The sequence below is a fragment of the Ischnura elegans genome, chromosome 5, assembly GCF_921293095.1.
Source record: "Ischnura elegans chromosome 5, ioIscEleg1.1, whole genome shotgun sequence".
In the NCBI taxonomy this organism is placed as follows: domain Eukaryota; kingdom Metazoa; phylum Arthropoda; class Insecta; order Odonata; family Coenagrionidae; genus Ischnura; species Ischnura elegans.
Genome location: NC_060250.1, coordinates 23,417,875 through 23,436,944, shown reverse-complemented (window position 1 = coordinate 23,436,944; position 19,070 = coordinate 23,417,875). Strand labels below are relative to the sequence as shown.

General features: G+C 39.4%; 1 protein-coding gene and 5 non-coding genes across 6 annotated transcripts in view; 3 read left to right on the top strand and 3 right to left on the bottom strand.

The window, feature by feature from the left end:
- The window catches only part of LOC124159631 (capon-like protein), a 642,357-nt gene that overhangs the window by 461,100 nt on the left and 162,187 nt on the right, over positions 1-19,070 (bottom strand). The gene's annotated exons all lie outside the window — the stretch shown is intronic.
- Positions 10,186-10,256, bottom strand: Trnag-gcc. The gene has a single exon. It is a non-coding gene; the product is annotated as a tRNA-Gly (tRNA).
- On the top strand, positions 12,681-12,753 carry Trnaa-agc. The gene has a single exon. It is a non-coding gene; the product is annotated as a tRNA-Ala (tRNA).
- Positions 14,289-14,361, top strand: Trnaa-agc. Its single transcript has one exon. It is a non-coding gene; the product is annotated as a tRNA-Ala (tRNA).
- Positions 16,446-16,518, top strand: Trnaa-agc. Its single transcript has one exon. It is a non-coding gene; the product is annotated as a tRNA-Ala (tRNA).
- Trnaa-agc lies at positions 18,788-18,860 on the bottom strand. Its single transcript has one exon. It is a non-coding gene; the product is annotated as a tRNA-Ala (tRNA).

Sequence of the window (19,070 nt, the reverse complement as noted above, 5' to 3'; positions counted from 1 at the left end):
ATTCGCCTATCCAATATGACATCATGTATTAAAATTTGATCGCATGTCATTAATTTTGAGTTTTGCTTCTTTTATAGTATAATACGTTGAAATTCCTCTATGAGACATTGATCTCAGGAACTTAATAATTCAAAGTTATCTGTGGCCGCATCTTCTTGAACATTTAGTCTACATGACTAGTAAATTCATTTTTTTCCGAATAGTTGAGAAAAAAATTGAAAATGTCAAATCTGACAAAATGTATTTAATTAATCACTCATTTTGTGTTTACTCTAGTGCATATGGCAACGAAAGCAATGCATGGCCTTCAATTTTTTCCGATTTTATCATATCTACTTATATGTAAAAATTTGTCTTTCTATTTCTAAAGCTAATGGCCAACTAAAAAGCGATAGGTGATCCTGGGTGAAGCTTTCTGGCATTCCCAAACAGAATCCTCGAAAAACAAGGTGGACCACGGAAAGAACTGGACCCCCTACTCCAACTGTGTGAAATCACACGACTGTGGCCTTGTCCGGGTGAGCTCTATCCTCACCTATTCAAACCAACTTTCGAGTTGATTGTAGGCAGTAATTCTTCCGGATTTCCTTCCGCATTTATCCAATTTTCTGGACAATATTTCACCAACGCTCCAGGTGGTTTCCTCAAATATTCTCCAGAAAAATGTATGAACGAGAAAGGAACCCGGGAAAAAATCACTTCCTCTAGTCAAAATCTACAAACCTACAAGAGAACTTTCGGGTTGAATCAGTGAGAGAGTGAAGAGTATTGATAAGTATAATTGCTGCAGTAATTTCTCAACTTTCACATATGATGGAGTACGAACGTTGAAATGGTATCCATATTCTCCCCGTATACCTCTCCCTTCAAGTGAACCACCGCATGTAGAGCAAAAACTCATGATGAATCAGTAACGCCTAGTAGTACATCCTTTTTTTATTGGCTCCGCATTGTATGCCATTCACTTCGCTCTGAAAAGGGGCACACCACATCCACCCCGAAGATCTTACAAGCACATGACTCCCTCATACGAGACTGAGCGAGAACAAACGTTTATCGAAGAAGGATGGTAAAAAAAAACACGAGTGAAAAGAAAAGTGGGTAGAGGGCGCCTCAGCGCGTATGTATGGGCAACCCAGTGCTCCCGTTGCACACACAAAAAAAAAAGCCTTGCGCTTGCTGTTCCAGGCCATGTCGGTCGCTCCAGTGACCGTGAATGGAGTGCATGGCGCGTGAAACGAGATTATGTCACCATGCATCTCTCGACGTCACCTCACCAAAATTCCTCGCACGTGATTTATGGGTCGAATTGGATATGAAGGTCAAAATCCCTCACTCAATATTGACACGCATAATCATACGCCCATAGAAACTTCAGCGTAAATCTGTTCTTGCATGACCAAAAAATTATAATATTCGATGTAGATAGCATCGTTCACATGAATTTATTCATTGTTTACAAAGTTTCAGCCAGCGATGAGCACGTTTATGTTTTTTTAAACGTAGAGTAGCAAGATACATTCATAAGTTACCTAATTTTAGTTTTTTTTTATCCGCCTTGAGCAAACTATTTTCCACGCTGACTTAGGTAGAAAATACTACGATTCGTAAGTATATACATCGCATCGCCATACAGCTTTTTCAGTTACCTACCGTAATTCATACATTATCGGACGCTTGAAAAATAAAATAAAGCCAAAACAATGTTGAGATTCATTCAGATATATTGTCAGCAGCTTACGAATGGTCGGAAAACAATGACTTATAAATTCACCGGAAACCTGATGTGATACTAACCCTCTCCTTTTCACAAATCTCAGGAGCTAAAAAAATCAAAGTTAGCTGAGTTAGTGTCTCCAAGAACGTTTAATCCAAATGATCTTTAGCTTTATTCTTTCAACATCAGTCTTTAATTTACGAATTTCAAAATCGATGAGAATGATTCAAATTAACCACTGATTATATTTTTACGCTCCCACAAATAGTAACAAATTCGTTGTAAACCCTGGAGTGTTGCCCTTTCTCAAAGTTCAATAATGCACACAATCATATGCTTGTAAAATAAAATATATCACAAAAACTGCAACAGTTTTTTAGATTTTTTCATCACCCTTTTAAACCAAAGATCGAATAAATGAATAATATAGTCGCCGGTGATCTGAGATAATAGGTAAGTGATACATACTAGCTAATTACGAGAATGGTGCGATTTTAAGCGTCGTTCAATACTTAAAAAGCATAACTGAGTAAATTTGTCTTTAAAAATGTCATTGCCCAGCTATGAAAGGAAAAAGGAGAAAAAGTCAAGAGAGAAGTAAAGTAGGAGGTGAAAGCAGAAATGAGGTACTATGATGAGATAATAGGAGATAATAAAGAGAGAGAAGTTGAGGTAAAATAAGCATAAAGGAAAAATGATGATTGTCGTCGGCGCGAAGTTATTAGAGTGCAAGAACGAAAAAGTTCAAATTACCCAAGTAGCACGCAATTCCAGCGAAAAAAAACTGAAACAAAAGAACGGCGAATTAAAGAGGCAAAAAAAGTCTCTCCTCTCTCTCTCTTACCTAGCAAATTGGATTCCGGAGCGCAAGGATTTTACCGGGAAGCCAAATAAAATATAAATTACAACTGTATTAATCAAATGACAAGAAAAGCAAGCAAGAGGAAAATCAGGCCGAATGAGACTGCATTCGATTTAAGGAATGGGAAAATCATTGGTGTTCTGAGGGAAAGCAAAAATAAATATCTTCAGTTGGACGACTTTTGAGGATTATAGAATGTTACGGGTAAAAAACTTAAGAGAAGTTCTACCAGCGAATTCAAATTGTTAAGAAAAGTTACTCATTCGAACAACATGTCTTCTTCAAATTTATTGGATAATTATATTTATTTATCCCTTTGTAGGGGGGTCGCGATGCTCATTTTGAGGAAATAACCGCAAATTAGCCAGAGGCATACCTTTTAGAAGCCACCCGCAAGGACACCTGAAGTGAGAAAATTCCTCAGAGGAGAAAATTCATTCCCCTTTCTCCTTGTTAATATGCTTGGGCTTACCGATAAAAATAATTAAATGAAGTCCTATCACACGAGATAATTTCCGATTATAAACACAAAATATTTCCCCAAACAAATAAGTATGTTTCAACCATCATCTTCCAAAGGCTAACTTTCACATTGCTACAGTAGCCATTAACACCTATCACTTTTTCATGTGATTTGAATTTATTTTCTCCTGTCCTTTTAATGTTTCTATATTTCTTTTTAAATTGAAAGGTAGATCATGAAATGACATATTCTAGTTTGTAATCAACGTAGAGCAGCGAAATAAAAAGTGACTATTATTTCATATGGCAAAGTATCTAGTTAAATACATCGAGAAGACAGCTATCTCTACTAGTTTCATATGATTTTATTGCTTCCAATTCATCATATGCCATGAAATATGAGTTCTTTGTGCACATTGTAGATATTTTAACATTATTAAACTCTCAAAATATTTATATTTTCCCCTAAACAAAGCAAAAATTATGAAAATCAAAAAATCTCCACACTTCATTGCGCGATTTGGTTATTGGAAGTCCATGACGACCTAAACTTGTCATTTCAGCGCAAGGGGTTAACCTTCCGGCGGGCGCGCCCTTTTACAAACAAAACTTTTCAGTTTACGGTCGATAAGTCTGCAAAAAAAACAATATAATCTTTTTGAAGCTTCATCGTATTCATCTAGCAGTCTTTTTCCGCACAATTCATATGTGTCGGTGTCAGCGGAATATTCAGTCCCAGCTCATAGTGAATCGAGTTTGTTACAGAGACGGTCACTCGTTGTGAACTGACAACAACTGTGAGTCAACACCGCGCCTGCTCGTGGACTTGGCAAAGGTAGCAATGTAGGCTCATTTTTGTACAACTAGGTGGTTTATGAGGGTTTATTTATGCTTAATTATCCATGTTAGGATATTTTATGCAATTTTCTTCTATCAAATCCCTTTGCCATTACTTTCAAGCTAGTGTAAAAACTTGTATACAGGGCTCATGCGAAGGAGAAAGTTTGTGATGAGTGCTTACAATCGCATGGAATCATTTAATAGTCAGGATATTTTTATGTTTGTGTGATTTAAAATAGATATTTTTCCGTTAGTGACACCAAACTCTGTAATTATGTCGATCATAAAACTAACATTAAATCATTTCAGAAATGTTAACTTTGTAAACAGCGCGCCCGCTCATGTTATCACTTTGCATGCTATGGGCGTAATATTACGACACATGAAATCCTTCAATTTTTGCTACGGGCGTAATATTATTACGCCATCCGTATTTAGAAAAATCGTAGATTGCCAGTTTTTTTTAATGAAGTGGCACTAACCTCTTCATAAACAAATGAAAAAACATATGCAAAATTCATTCTTTAACAATGATACCAAACGGTTATTCTTCACTCCAAAATACCTAAAGGTTGGTAGTTAAGAAATAACGCTTAAGTGTTGAAAATAGCCAGCATTGGGGTACAGATCTACATTGCTAATGTCAGCACAGTAAGTGTTAAGAAAGTTAGCGCTCCCTCCGGAAGGTTAAGCTAGTGTGCAGATAGACTCACGTCGCAAAATTGTGATCCAAACGACGCTACGTGATTCAGTCATTTGAAAAGCTTCGCAGAAAGATTAACCGCGCTGAAATTTCGGCTTGATTGACGCTCACAAACGGCCGTGGACAGAGAGAGCAAATGAATGAGTCCCCTCTGAAGGGCTTATTTGATAAACGTCCTAAACAATGGCCGCCACCCTTCCACGAATTCGCTGGGAATACCTTCAAATCGCTCACTGACACAAGTGAACCCCCCTGGCGACAGATAGAGAGCCTGGATTCAGATTCGAGCCTTGTTGCCAAATATAAACTTGAGTGATTATCAGTTTTAGCTCACGCGACCAGGATGGAGGAATTCCAGATACCTCATGTTCCATGATGATGACATATCGATGTTCTAACTAAGTTCTAACAACACGTATCTCAAAAATAGCAACTTTTCAGGAGAGCAAAAAAGAGTTGTTTTTTGCTTGTATTTTATTTTTTTAAATGCTATTACACTATGTTTAAGATACCTGTCTATAACCGCCCGAATTTGAGATACGTGTTGTTAGAACTTAGCCATCGAAATTCCTCATCATCCATCTGTGCGTGATTGAGAAAACTGGTTAGTCGGTAGTGACCTCATTTGATTTGAATCAATGAGTGTGTTTGCACGTAGTTTATTTCCATTGAATGCTTTCATCAATATATATAACATTCAAGAAGAATAAAAGGCATCAGGCTTATAATAAAATTCATTAATAACCATATAATTTACCTTCATCTGAGCGGTTTCCGGGATGTTCACCGCGTGTGTCTTTGTAGACAACAGTTTCGCCAGCATTGCAGCTGGTTTCTTCATGTCGATAAAGTGCAGAGAAGTGGTATCGACCGACTTTAATGAACATCCTTCAGAGTAAGGTGTCTTCTCAATGGTCCATACAGGAGACCGGAGACCTCTCAATGGTCCGTCTTCCCTGGCCTTTTAATTTCTTTTTCTCCACGTGTTGGTATTGGCACTACTTTTCATTAGTTGGATAGCTGGTATTGCTGTTTCTTGCTGAAGGATTTCGTGGATTTCATAATCTCTCTCGCTTCCTTGATGCTACGTGGATAGTATCTCTTCTCCTTTGCCATTACTTTTGCGTTGTCAAAGTCAACATTTTGAGTGGGTCCACTCCAAGTGTGTTCAGATGTGGTTGAGAGGCGCAGTTTTTGAATTCTTGAGGCTCTTTGGTGCCCTTGGAGCCGCATCTTAAGGGCTCTGCATGTTTGCCTGATGCATGTACAAAGCGGAAGCCTACACAAGAATTATACAACTTACTTTTTTATTTTAAATAGTAACATTGGAGTTCATTGTTTCCTTTTATCTATTGCTCGGACAACTTTAGCGCACTTTTTACGTTTACCAGTTCTGAGCAGTATGTTAGTGCTGTTCAAAAACTTTTTGAGATTTTCATAACGTTCCGTAATTCAGTCAAAGTATGAATCAGTGATTTCTGGAGGTGATTCATTTCAGAAATATTACGCTTGCTAAACATCGGGGAAGATTGAAGCGATCAAATGGTATGGGACAATGGCAGCAATTTAATGAATTCCCTTTGAGGGTTTATCAGCCAAACGTACCGAACAATTGCCGCCCTCCTCCGCGGATTCGCTCGGAATACCTACAAATCGGTCACTGACACGAGCGAAGCCCCTGGCGACTGATTGAGAGCCTCGAATCAATCGACCGAGTCCTCGATGATATCCCGCTAATGCGACACGGCAAAAGAGACCCTTCAAACTGCCCCATGTCCCCAAAGCACTCCAACGAATTTGAATGGACCAGAAACAACATGCTGACGACATGTAAATGAAACAAAAGAAGAGGCAACCAGGAAATAAAACAGTGAAGGGAGATTGGTAACCCTTTTACCAACGCAATGGCTTTCGATCGAACTGTATTTAAAGAGGATATTTGTCACCGAATTGGTAATGGACGAATAGATCCACGAAGATGCGCCGGCGTTCAAAAGAAAAAAAGTATTAATGGTCACACTTCACTGCCCGCAGGAGCGACTACTCGGTGCAGAATTTCAAAAAGAGGCACTTAATTAAATTAAATTGGGGTTTTATATGCTAATAGTTGAATGAACCGCAGAAGAAAAACTGAAATTAATAATTATTTTACAGTGGCATTTCATTTTTCAACAGCTCGGATGACTGATGAAAAATTCCTGAGTAAACCAATTATGAACTGAGTTTGGGAATCTTCACTCGAAAAGCTTGATGAGCGGCAGAAAATTCATTCGCACGCAGCAATCAATGAGTAAATACGTAAAGGGCCCGAGGTTAATAATGAAGATTGAATTGGATAAGCAATATCACTCCATTTATTAAGCCTAATACAGTGATGAAAACATAATCACTATGTTCTACAAAGAGTTCATGTAATTTGGTTAGCACAATATTCTCGGCGAATGGAAAATACAAGGTGATATAAGTAGAGCATGGCGGTACTCAAATGTTTGATTACAATAGCTCAGTTAGAGGATATAAATTTGAAAAATCTGCGTCTAGTTGGCGGTAGTAACTTATTCGTTTGGCTCTCCAGCACAAAAAGTACACGTTACTTTACATTTTTTAGACCACAAGAATGAAGCGGTGCGTCGTTAACTTTTGGAGTGGTATGATTAGATATATTCAAAGACGTTTTGATGAAGAGAGTTTGAAGAAATGAAATATATTTCATATTTTATCAGTAATCTTTTTAGTTTAATCTCTTCAATTTATTATTTCTGATATGTGGTGGAATTTGGTGGTGATTTTTAAATATCGACCGCTAACCTCCCCTGCAAAAGCATTGTTTTTTCTGGGCACCCGTTCTGGAAAAATTTTCGAGTTACAGTAAAAAATGCGTTAAAAATCTTCCCTACCACATCCTGAAGTATTACAATCTCCCCGTGAAGCACCTTGTATATTGCGCATGGACGCAGCTGGCTTGAACACAGCGAAGCGGTCAGCAAAGCTCGCATTTATCTCCATCCTCGCGTTCAAACCGCACAACCAGAATTAATCTCCCGCATGACCGTGGTCTTCACCGGCACCTTTTGATCGACGACATTCCGCTATGCCCTAATCCTCTCCCCGATAGATTCGTGGCAAGACGATTAATGGAAATCCCACCGCGTAACTAAGCCCTGCATAATGCTGTGGTCTTCGCGGAGCTTGAAGCTTGATGGATTTACTTTGCTCGTTGAATCGGGTTCTCAACATCGCATTTCCCGGTCCTATTCACTGAATACTGAACCGGGATATCCTATCCCTTATTATTGGTATGAAAATATTCTACCGATTAAGGTAAGTCTCCATGTAGTACTTCATAAGTCGTACTTCATTTTCAGTCTCCCTCCCTTCATGGACTTCCTTCTTCAATTCACAGTTAGTACTCCCCGCTAAGTACTCCCTCAATCCATACCTTTTGTCTCCTCCGTTTCTCATCTAGAAACTGCCTCTCCTCGCCCACCATGTCCAACACTTTATCGTACCTCCTCCTCTCCGTCCACTTCATCTTCACCAATCTTCTCTAGACCAGCATCTCGAACGCCATCAGTTCCTAACTCCTCATCGCAGCGAAATCAAAGTCACGTTGGATACGCACTTCAAGTGATATGTGTGAGATTTCATTGCATGAAAAAATCTATCCATTTGTTCCCACATGAAAGAAACAAACCGCTGTTGCCAACGGTAGTCAGTACTTTGGCAAACTAGTAACAAAATGAACGGCCGAAAAAATACTAACCCTCACTAACGTTGATTTTAATTTCCTTTGCATATTTTGGAAACTCCGTCAGATAACCTTACAGCTCGTATTTATCATTTTTATTGATCATAGTATCAAAACTAATTTTCTCATTTAAAAATCTTAAATCTCTCCTGAAAAGAGAAAAATAAATTAGTTCTGATAACCAATTCCTGGAAAATTAAAGTTCTCACACGAGCCCTAATAAATGCATAGAATCAATAGCCATCGGTAATCCCTCAGAAATTTATTTTTTTAAACGAAAAATTATTGGCAAACAGTTTTTGCATTAAAATTGAATTTCCAAGTAATACCCTATATAAGATCGAAATAAAACGGGCGTATCCTCATTGAATTACCAATGGAAAAAAGGATTGACGGAAATAAATAAACTCATTCATTTAAGAAGAGCTCGGTAATACCGAGGTGATCATGCGACATACATTTTAGACGGACGTAAGTTTACTTCCGCGAGCTTCTGAAGCAATTTACAAATCCGAAACCTTTGAACTTCCAATTTAATTGATAAATGGATCATCCAATTCGCAAATCATCATCACTTTATTGAAAAATATCTAAGAGGCTAGTAAAACCTTTGCTGATTTGCCAATTCGGTTATGACTAGAAACCTAACTTTCATCACCTAACAATTTTCACATTTATATTTTGAATAATATAACGTCAATAGCTTCGCATGGTCTTACCCGACTCATTGAAGTTGTTTGCATTCATAATATGCAATTTATGTGCAATACAAAAAGGTAATCAAACACCCTGTGCATGCTATGAATTAGAACTCGGGAACAAATTAATCCCAGCCGAAACTTAATTCAAGATGACCAAATGCTATGAATAATATAGCATATTATGCTGTTATATTTTACAAAAATTAACATTCATCTACCCGTTGTCCTGAAAAATTGTTTATGTCCTTGGAATGAATGATGCAAGCATGAAAGTTGTCAAAAAAAAACTAACAACATACGCCGTTTGTTAAAACAAAAGATAGCTTGTAGGTACAAACTAGAAAACCGACCGTTAACTATGCAGCGAAAAATATACGAGCCAAACAATCGTTAATCCACCGCTCAATGATTGCACTCTGGGGGACAATGGAGTTCAAATGGAACAAGAACCGCAATTTCGAGGAAATAATGCGCGAGAGAATGAAACTGCATTTCCAGCATCAGTATGGATGAGACGGTTCCGGTGCAGCGACACCTGATTAACCAGCGGAATAGGCCCGGGATATTACGGGGTCGTCACTCCAATGTATTACAACGTCGGTGGGGAGAAAGGCGGAAAATACCACGATGCCTAACTAATCCTTTATCCGCGTGTTCACGCCGTCACGCAAATCACTCGTTTAGAAGGATCGCCCCGTTGAATTTGGGGATGTTGTTAGCTGGGCTTGGTGGGAGGAATATGCGGGGGGGGGGGCCATTATGGCTTTAGTAATTCCCCCTCTTTTCTATCCACTTCCCAACATTAACCATCACCCATCATAGCGCTTATTTCCAAAATTCAGAACTTAAAAAGGTGCACCTTTTGAAAATGACTGCATAGATTCCATAGATGCTTTGGTTCCATTGTATGTGCGATAGAAAATAAAATTACTGATAAAGTTCGCAATAACAAACATATGAATTTCTCAGGGGTACAGTAATATATATTGTATAAGATTCTAAGAATTGCATATATCTATCTAATCACTGCTTAAGTAATAAGGGAAACATACATCGATACATAAAGCGGGGACCGCAGCAAAAAACTGTTGCATCGCACGGGAATTTGCATAGTACTTACATAGATAGAACTGGTGCCGCAGCAAAAATTACTGCATCGGCCGGGAATCGAACCCGGGCCGCCCGCGTGGCAGGCGAGCATTCTACCACTGAACCACCGATGCTACATCCGGAAACCATGCGCGGAAAAATGCACCAATAGCTAAAGACATCTCTAGGTAATGTAATCACCTTGAAAATCAGCTGTGTAATCCAGGTTTTCATTTGTAATGTACCTAGAAATGACATAACTAGATCCAATGATTTGATTCCTTTGGCTCCGCGTTCTACTTGATTGTATTATTTTCTAAACACCTTAGAGGTGCCTCGCAGGTTATCATATGGATTAGCATTGCAATCCTAAGATTGGTATACTTAGTCCTCCATTTCTTCCTATCTCAAGCTACTTCTATTACCTCCCATAGGCTCTTCTTCAACGAATGCTCCTCCATTTGTTCTAAGTACTTGTACCTTGGTGTTTCTCTGGGGATTTCTATATCAGTTTTTCCTTCCATGATTTTTCTTGATTGAAGTTTTGCGGCTCATGGTGATTAAAAAAGAGTGAGTATGCCGCGTGACACAGTGGAGATTGCCCTGACGTTTCGCGACCGACTGCTGGTCACTTCTTCAAGGGAAAGATGCTGGGATTTTCGTCATCTTCCCCCTCCAACCCTCACTCCTCACACCCTCCGCCCACCCCTCCCACTTGAAATAAATAGGCTGCAAAAACCGAATCCCAGCATCATTCCCTTGAAGAAGTGACCAGCAGTCGTTCGCGAAACGTCGGGGATATCTCCACTACGACAAGCGGCATACACCCGTAAGTCACTCTTTTTTGATCACCATCATATTACCCGCGTAACTGCTAAGTCATTACGTGCCTAATATACCGTGTTCTTCTATGGTGAACAATGATCCACGATATCCTTTCTTCTCGGATTTTCCTGTGTATCTCCTCATTTCGCGCTCTACCCGTCCATTTTCTCTTCACCATCCTCCTCCAGCACCAGGTCTCGAAGGCCTCTATTCCAGTGGCGTAGCCAAGGGGTGTCCGGGGGGTGCGGACACCCTCCGAAATATAAAAACACAATCATTTTCCTTCATGAAAGAAAACAAAATATTGAAAAATCATGAACTAAAAAATATTTCTTTAACAAATGAAGTTTTTTCGAATATGAAAAGAGTTAAAATTAGTTTAAAACCCATTACTTAGTACCATGTTTTTAAAAAAATTTCCCCCCCCTGTTTTTGGACCCCCCACCCCACCGAACGAAATTCCTGGCTACGCCACTACTCTATTCTTTTTTGATCACTTTTTCCGATAGTCCAAGCTTCTGAACCAAAGAGTGTCACTGCCACACGATTTTTTCACGTTTTCTTTCGAAAAGAAAGGGAAACAAATATTCTTTAAGGTATTTTACCGGCGAAGGTAGGTCTACAAGAAAATTGTAGAAACTCAACCCGAGATATCCCATTGATGACATTTCCGAAGTCCTGAGGATTTCTAAGACAATCATAATTCGGAAGGTCAATGACTCAATGATTTAACCATAGGGTCGAGTTGGATACATGAAAGTAGAAACCTTTACAGGTTGAATCAATGGTGAGTGAATTTCAAGCACTCATGGTACGGGGGAAATTTCTTTTCCTGTGACATGTCGCACTTCAAGAATATGTTTTTTTGTGCCCGAAGTTTCCATCCGGAATAAAACCCTTAGATAAGCAGGGAAGCAATTTATCTACAATAGTAGGCAGCGATTCTTCCGGGTTTCCTTTCGCGTTTATTCATTTTACTGGACAATATTTCGCCACAGTTCCATGTGGTTTCTTGAAGTCCACTGAGGTGTCGATGCAAAAATTTGGTCGTCTTTGTACACACCATATTTGGCGCCTTTTTTGTGGAGGTGGTTCGCAAAATATGCGCCAAACAGGAATATTACTTTGCGTAACGAAAAACGTCGACAGCGAACAGGACTATTACTGCGTGCAAAACGCCGAAGCACAGAAAAGTATGTACTGTATGATAAATAACGAGTCATATACGATTCCAAATATTAAGCACTTAAAGATGCATGATTTTGACGAAATTTAACTGGCACAATAGAAAAGGTTACACGTTTTATTTGATGCAAACCAAATGATCGCTATACAACCCCGTGCAGGCAAGTGGCTGCCGATGCCGATCTAAGGACATTGCCGTTGACTTTTTCATCCTTCCAAATTTAGGGTGTGTCCTGATACTCCACCTCATGCTTCAGGGACTTTTGTCCTCCGTTTAGCCGTTGGAGGTCAATTGTTGGACAAAAGGATCTGAGGACATCGATAAAATGCAATGGAACAATTACAGCGGCCTCTATTGCGCCACTACTGCCATCTCCAGCTTCAAAGGAGAGGAAATAAAAACAAACAAAGCAGATAGGGCTTGGTGGGGCTGGTCTGGACCTTGCCCATGGCTGTCTCCTCAAGGGCTCGCTTCACTTCCCCCACTGACCTGATTCCAGAGACACTTGGGAGTGTTCAATTCAACAGTTCCACACACACTCAACAATGGGGGCGTAGCTCAGATGGTAGAGCGCTCGCTTAGCATGTGAGAGGTACCGGGATCGATACCCGGCGCCTCCAGGCTTTTTATTTTTTTCCTTATAATAAACGCTGTTTGAACTTCATGCCATTACCGCCGGCTTATACCTTAGAAAGACTTCTTATAGAAATAAATATCTATCAAATCTAAATGTACGGGTGGAGACGTACTAGTTTGCTCTGTACTTGCCATGTACTGTACTTGTACTTGCTCTTGTAATTTTTAATTATTCACTACCCAGGACTTATTTTCTTGAAAGCAAATTTGGGTAATATATCATCCTGGGAAGAAGTACTGAGATCGATACCCGGCACCTTCAATTTTTTTTAACAGCAGTTTGACCTCCATGGCATTACTACCGGCTTATACGTCAGAAACCTGCCTCTAACCTTGATTGTCTTGCGATTGTGTGAGTACTGGTAGTAAGCTACAGGTGCCATTTTTGGTATTGTAATTTTTAGCCATCCACTACCTAGGATTCGTTGAAAGCAATTTGAAGCAAGCAGAAGATATTCTTATGATAAATCGTCCAACCTGTGACTGCTAATTTTCGGGTTCTCCAGCCGCGTCTGTCGTTTATGGTTGACAACAGTTTTGGAAGCCATCCTGCTCCTGTCTTCAGGTCGAAGGTGAGAAGTATTGATTTTTTGCCGTCTTATATAGCACTGGCCGATCTCCCCTTGTGCGCTGATTGGTCAGAACTCTCTTCCAAACGTTGCTGATTGGGTAGCCGTTGTCCCTGTTAATATTTTGTGTTTTATGACTTTCAATTGCTTCCCTGATTTGCCTTGGGTAGTACCGACTCTCTTTTGCCACTATCTTCGCTTTTTCGAATTCAATTTTATGGCCCGCCTCACTCCAAACGTGCTCTGCGATGGCTGACAAGTGCAGTTGTTTTTTATCAGTAGCTCTCACATTCTCCTTCATCCTTGTCGCCATTCCTCGGCATGTTTCGCCAACATATGGTTTTCCGCTGGAGCCTGAGTACACGCCTTCGCATAGTGCCTGCGGGTTACGATCTTTTGTTCCAGGTACATTGTGTTGTATCTTGGTCACGCAATGGAACCTTGTGAACACGCCATGCTTCCTTAATATCCTAGCAATACATTCTGACACTCCTGCTTTGAATGGAATTGTAAGCCGTGCCGCAGGTTTGGTCAATGCCCCCTCCTCTGTGGCCTGGCGTTCTTTAGATGGTGGTGGGTGCATCTTCTTGACCTTAGCGGCCCTTTTGATACGCCGCGAAAACCTACGCACGAATTTCACGTCCAACCTGTGTTCGTACTATCCAAAAACTATGCTCTCTTTCTTCCACCAGCTCGTTTGATCAGCATTATTCTCTTGGAACAAATTTCAGCCTTTGCCAGCCTCTCCTTATTACCTCCATCCACGGCTCTTCTAGATTTATCTGTTTTATTGCAGAATTAGCGCGTTGAGTTTACGCTTTGAGACAGTTTTGAATTTCCCTCCAACTCACAACTGCTGACCCTTTCACTTTCCACGACGACCTACTTCTCAGATCAAAGGGAGTGGTCAGCAAAAATATTTTGTGATGTCTGCCTTGTCGTTGACAACTGGGGGCGTAGCTCAGATGGTAGAGCGCTCGCTTAGCATGTGAGAGGTGCCGGGATCGATACCCGGCGCCTCCAGTATTTTTATTTTTGAAAAACTACCGTACTTTGCACTGCATTTACAACCTTACAAACATGTCTTCGATGTGTGAAGACATATAACTCATTGTAGAATGTAATCGCGGCATAATTGGGATAATGTTATTGTAGAAGATTGATGTTACATCAAATCTATGCTGTATATACACGACACTACTTTTTTAAGCGATTGCATGCATTAACTCCACCACGTGGATAATGTTCATCAATTTTCACTAAATAAACAGTTATTTTAATTTATTTTATCACGGGCACAGAATATTTCGGGCAAATTAATCATTTATGTCAGCAGCACTTCGTACTGATTTGTTATAATTTTTTTCCCTCCCTCCATGAAATAAATATTACCTCTTCTGTGCAAATCAATTAGTTTTTCATACACTAAATTGATATGTAAACTAATGAAAACTAATACATAATAATGTTTATGACTAAGTACGTGTGAACGTGGTATTTCTGTACGAGGTTGAAAATATCATAATAATGAATTATGATCTTTTCTTAATCTTAGCGAGCCCAAAAATTTGAAAGCGACATATTACCACGATAAATAACTTAAATTTGATATGACAACGGATATTTCCGCGTCGTGCGAAAAAGTTCTTCATCTCCGGTTTCTATCGCATCGGTTTCTGTGGCAATGACAACAAGTACGCTGGTTGAAGAAGACCTGAAGACGCAGGCAGTAGTTCCAGCGAAACTGTTGTCATCAGTACAGCAACCGACGCAGATGTAACCGGAAATGGAGAACTTATATTTGATGTTTCGCTGCACGTTTCATGAGAAAATATGAGGTATGGTTGAAGGAGGTTCTTTATCACAATGTCCTCATTATAACTAGTGAATGCACATCATGATTAGTTTTAAATGGACGAGGAGTGAGATTCGGAAATGTTATGTCCAATTGCCTCCAACAGCTGACTCTAAAGGTGCGTTTACGCTTTGTACATGTTATATAAAACATGCTATATGTAACTTGTTTTATATAACATATTACACAGGGTAAACATACCTTAACGATACCACCTAAACTGTACAAAATACGAGGGATTATCTTGAAACGCTGATAGAACACTCAATTTGACTACTATATCTCCTTAGAAACCATGTTGGATAATCGTAAGTTTTAAAAGAGCATATGATTACTCACATTTGCTTCTTTTCCCCTTATATTAGGTACCATTGAGGATTTAAAGGTAGAAAGAATTTTTCATCGCTTGGTTTAGGAAAACCCAGCGATTAATATACGAAAATCCTTATCTCAGGCTATCTATGGCGCCATCGGAGTGTTTGGCGGTATTTAATCTTTAATACATGCTAATAGTGGGCATGGTGGGTGAGGAGAGGCAGCTTTTAGATAAGATACGGAGGAGACAGAAGATGGAGCGAGTACTTAGCGGGGAGGGGATGTTGAAAATAGTATTAGAGGGCTGAATGTAGGGTCAACGAGGAAGAGGAAGAAAGATAAATGCGTTTTTAGTTATAGTGTGATTGGGAGTAGGACTTATCGAGAATTTTAGAGGGAAATCCATGAAAGGAGGGGAGACTGCCAGAATACTTCTTTAGTACTCCTACTAACCTACCTTAATCGGTAGAATACTTTAATAATAATAATAAAAGATAATATGCATTTTGGGAACATTTCCACTTCATTTGAAAATCCCTATCTTAGGTTAACCAAATGGCTGCCCTCCTTCATCTTCGTTGCAGTGGCGTAGCCAGGGGGGTGCTGGGGGGTCCGGACTCCCCCCAGTAATATAAAAACACAATCATTTCCTTCATGAAAGAAAGCAAAATATTGAAAAATCATGAATTAATAAATATTTCTTTAACAAGTGACTTTTTTCGATTATGAAAAGTGTTAAAATTAGTTTAAAACCCATTACTTAGTACACAGTTTTTTTTTAATTTCCCCCCTGGTTTTGGACCCACCCCCAACGAAATTCCTGGCTACGCCACTGTACCGTTGCTTCCCATTCCCAAGCAATTCGAAACGGGTCTGGCTGCAAGAAACCTTATGAAAAGCGTCATTCGGCGACCGCGTTCCTACATCACAAACAATTGGGGGCGTAGCTCAGATGGTAGAGCGCTCGCTTAGCATGCGAGAGGTACCGGGATCGATACCCGGCGCCTCCATTCATTTTTCGTTTCTTTTGATTAAGCAAACTATAAATATATAGATATACCACGTCAGTTACTGTGGCGAAAACACCATTTTCACTCACAAATGCGCGGAGGGTGACAATACATTTAGAGGCCGACTTGAGGATCCTCTATTGTAACATGGGCGTACCCAGCGGGGGGCAGGAGGTGGCAGCCCCCCCCCCCCCACCCTATAAGCAAAAGTAAATTTAGCTCAAAGAAAGTTTAGAACAAATTCTCTTTAAATCCAAGAAAAGTGACATTAGTATAAAGCATGTAATTAAAATTAAAATATTTGTTCCTAGCAAATAATTTTAAAAACAAATAAAGCGCTGTTATTTCTTTTTTGAAATTTTGGTTTCCAGAACCTCTTCTGTGTTACAAACTGAACGACTTCGGCTTCCCCCCTCTAGTTTTTATCCTAGGTCCTTGGAATCCTATCCTAGGAATCTAGTTTTTATCCTATTATGGTCAGCAAACATACATCCAGGAAAGAAAAATAAGCTCAATAAATAAATCGTGATGGCTATTTGAGACAATTTTAATGCACTGTTTTCTCTTGTATTCGAGATTCATCTGGTGTTTAGCAATTAGTTTTTATTAGATATACTTTATTTTGTAACTCCCCAGAGTCATCAAAATATTTTTTTCTCGTGTAATTAACGAAAAGTTTCCAGTAACATCAAGTATAAATGCCGGAATTATCATTATCTAAAATTAATGTAATTTTTTTACAGCTGCAGAGGAAGTAAGGGTATTGATGGTTAAGTGAAAGTAAATGTTTTGTTATGCACGTGAATCCTCTATTTTAATATTTGTGAGAAGTGATACCAAACGCGGCGATGAAAGGACGGAGGATGGCGCAGCGCATGTGAAGGAAGGAGAAGATTGAACGGCAAGAGAACCGCATCGCATTCACTCCGGAGACCGTCTCGGGATGGCTGCTGGCCCATCCGCCGCCCATTTTTTACTCCTCACCCGAATTGGATATCAAACCCCTCATTTTAGGATGAATCGGAATGTCGGACATTGCTTTCGACCGCAAAAAAAATGTTGAAAATCATTTCTTCGAACCTACACAGCAGCGGTCTTTCCGAATCAAATCGATTTTCAGGTAAAATAAAAGGTTTTGTATGATGTTGGGCACGATATGGTGGAAGTTCTTAATATAATTAAAATAAGACATTGCAATATTTCCACTGAGTTTACTCACTGACTCAGTGGAAATTTTGCAATGTCTTATTTTAGTAATAAAAATAAAAGATCTTCGCATTTATCTCATAAGATGTCTTCGATCTGAAGACGTTGTAGTGACCGGAAATGTAAAACCTCGACGTTAAATATGTATTGCTATGTTGCCCTCCGAAAATGATACGAATCAATGAGGTCGGAAAGTCACATTCACCAACTCCCGGTTCTGTTTGATGATGTAAAATTTTTAAATCGATGACTAACACCAAAATTCGTAAAAAAAAATCTGAAAAAACCACGGAAAAAAATGAGGAGCGCTTCGTTTAATTTTTAAAAAGCACGTAATTTTGTAGTGATCCCTCGCGTCCCCGCTTTAGTCTTTTTTTTTTTTTGTTTAACAAAATTTTCCGTGCATTATGGTCAGCAAACATATATCCAGGAAAAATAAATAAGCTCTATGAATTTATTAGTGAAGGCCATTTAAAAAAATTTAAACTAAGAGTGTTCTTTTGTATTCGTGATGCATTTGGTGTTTAGCAATTAGTTTTTACGCGATGTATTTTATTTTATAACCCCTCAGAGTCATAAAACTAATTTTTTTCTGTGTAATTAACGAAATGGTTCCGGAGATATCGAGTATAGGTGTCGGTACTGACAATTTAAAATTAATGTAATTTTCTAACAGCTGCAGAGTACGTGTTTTGACCGCTAAGCGAAAGTAAATGCTTGAGCATTGGATAGAATTGCACCACAACTGATTAATTAATCCAGTAGCATCTTTATGACGATAGCAATGAACATTCAGTCTTCAAACAAATCAGTTTTGGATTTTCATGAATGAAAAATGTGTAAGAGAAAAATAATGGATGCTAAAAGAAAAAAAATCTGGAGGCGCCAGGTATCGATCCTGGTACCTCTCACATGCTAAGCGAGCAAACCAGTACGTCACCATCCGTGCATTCAGATTTGCTAGGTAATTAACATTAACGGCAAGTTTCTAAGTTATAAGCCGGCGGTAATGGTATGAAGTTCAAACTGGTCTTTATTAAGTATGAAAAAAAATAAAAAAGTCTGGAGGCGCCGGGTATCGATCCCGGTACCTCTCACATGCTAAGCGAGCGCTCTACCATCTGAGCTACGCCCCCAGTTGTTGTATGAGGTTATTTTAAAAGAACTTATACTGTAAGTTGGTCTCCTTTCTCACTGGTTTCAAAAGGGAAAGCCAGACACCTGGCAAGGCTCTCGTGGAATGCTGGAGGGGAAGGAAGGGGAAGGGGGCTTCTACCTGTGCAGCGCAGAGGGAGAGAGACCTTTGAAAAGAATGGCCGTTGATGCCATTAGCGGGTAGGTAACCA